Genomic DNA, 2,477 nt, shown 5'->3' with positions numbered 1-2,477 from the left:
ATTTTGATTAGTCCACTGTGACTGTTCTGATTGATAGGTGCACTGCTAAATATTTACACTGTTACCTTTGTCCCCACTCATGTCTGGCATCAAATAAATAATTGAAAATAAAATCAGTCAAGCCTCTAATTATTTGGAATACATAAGTCCAAGCCATTAATTTATTTAAATTATGGAATTAGTTTAAATAAACAGGTACATGATACCAAAATAAATGTATCAAGTGTGTAGAGCCCCATCTTAGAGGTTGGGACTGTGTGTTTAGGGGACTAAACCCTCTTTAGGCAGACAGGGTCACCCCACATAATGAGAACTTTATGCTTTTGTGTGTTATGCTTGTTTTCCCATGCCTTACCCTCTCTTGAAATAACCCTGGCATTGGTTGATAATGACAATGGTTTTTGATTCTGACAATCTGCATAATTTGATTTTGAAGACTGTCTGCCTTGAGCTTTCAGTAGCTTACTCACTGCTCCATGGACCTTGGTGGCTACTATAGGTTTTCTGTCCCTGTTCCTCTTATCTTGTCTGAAGGGTCCTCCTGGGTTGACAGAAGGCCTGGGGTTCCAGCCTGAACTTGTGGTGGAGCAAAACTGGGTGACAGCCATGGGCTGTAGAATAAAGGGGAACTGAACCATAGGCAGCATCTCAGACATAGTGTCAAGCCCAGTGAAAAGTTCTGGAGACTGGGTAGGAAGCCAAACCTAGAGCATGATGACTAAGGAGATCAAGCAGGAGGAAATAGCCAGGAGAAATCTTAGAGGAAATGATCTGTGGAAAGTGGAGCCTTTCACAGGGGAGTGGTGACTTGGGGTAGGAAGAAACTGTGAAAGGCGGGTGATCTTTCTCATTTTTTTCTACCATTGTTAGCATCTTCATTCAGCAGAGGACTCTGTTTATATCTCTAGGACTCCACTGCTTCTCAAGTTGGAAAGGAACCCCCAAAGGGACTGTACATCTTTTGCCAACATGGTGTGATCTGATATCTAAGTAATGTTAGACCTCAAGTCTTGTAAATTTAATGTTATTATCCCTTCTCTTATGAAACTTAAAACAAAGTTTCAAAGGAGCTTGACACCTGTGACACCACCCAGAACTACCCTCACACCACTGCGCTGTATTGGTTCCCACATATTTGAGCTCTTTCCTATTCCAGTGTGCTCTCTGCCTTTCTATTGTATCCGCTTTAGTGGAATCCTCCCTGTGGGTTGGGCAGGCACCACTTCCTCTTTGTGCAAAAGTCAAAATCCCAATGTCCTAGGGTCAGACCTCTGGTCTTTGAGCCGCTGTTGATATGGCAGCATTCTTGCACATAGTTTCCTTGGGCCCTTTCCTAGAAGCTCAGTGAAGGTATGCAGATGGGTCTCCACTCTGACAGCTTGGATGGTACAGAGATGGAAATGCAAGAGAGCGTGCAGTGGCTACTAAGTCTGAGGCTCTGCTGTGGCTATTAATGTCAAGAGAATAGAGGGTTTGTGCTTCTTTTCCTCTGTTTTAGCATAATGTCTGTCTGCTATCCTTGCCTCCCTCTCTCCTACCCCAGTTCTAGCTTGTCAGCCTAATAAAGTGAGCTCAGCGCTAATTGTACCCTCTCTTCTTCCTTTGAGTACCATTTCTATATGTTAATGCTTCTCTTAACAGGAGCAAGGTGACAAGTTCTCAACACTTGGTCCTCACCATGCACTTCTGGTCCCTGCAATGCCAGTTCAGTTTGGCAGGAGCTGGACAAAGGATTGCTGCATGGTGTGCAAGCCTGTCAGTTGCTGTCAGTTACATGCAGTGCACTTCAGGCTATGATGACATTCCAGGAAGGAGGCCAGAAAGGAAGTTTTCCCTTCTGTTTGGAAATCACAAGATCCAAGGTATTGTTGGTAGCAAGGTAGACTCTACTTTCCTGATAGGAAGCCCATATTTCTACATTCTCACAGTCATTGCCGAATCTGTTGAGTGAGACAAATAATGAACCTGCTGAGTTCCTCCTTCAACCCACGTGAATGCTGACGGGCTGGTCCAGGGGTCTGAGGTATATGGTGGAAATGACATAAGGATAATATATATACCAGGAAGAGAGAGTGAATCATGGCCAGGGGGCTTCTTGGAGCAGAGCAAAGAGCCCTGGGCTAACTATCAAGAAATGAAGGCTCTAAGGCCACTCCTCACACTACTTGTTTAGCTTTAGCTACTGTCTTAGTTCAGGCTGCTACAACAAAATACCATAGGCTGTGTGGTTTATAAACAGCAGAAATTTTATTTCTCACAGTTCTGGAGATTGGAAATCTACGATTGGGGGCTAGCGTGGCCAAGCTCTGTTGAGGGCTGTCTTCCAGGTCGTAGACTGCTGACTTTTCATTGTGTCCTCACATGGCAGAAGGGACTAGGGAGCTCTAGAGTCTCTTTGATAAGAGCACTACTCCCATTGATGAGGGCTCTGCCCTCATGTTCTATCACCTGTCAAAGGCCCAGTCTCTCAGCACCAT

This window comes from Hipposideros armiger, unplaced genomic scaffold (assembly GCF_001890085.2).
Source record: "Hipposideros armiger isolate ML-2016 unplaced genomic scaffold, ASM189008v1 scaffold_1197, whole genome shotgun sequence".
Taxonomy (NCBI): domain Eukaryota; kingdom Metazoa; phylum Chordata; class Mammalia; order Chiroptera; family Hipposideridae; genus Hipposideros; species Hipposideros armiger.
The sequence above is the reverse complement of the archived record's forward strand: the minus strand, read 5'-3'. Positions refer to the sequence as shown.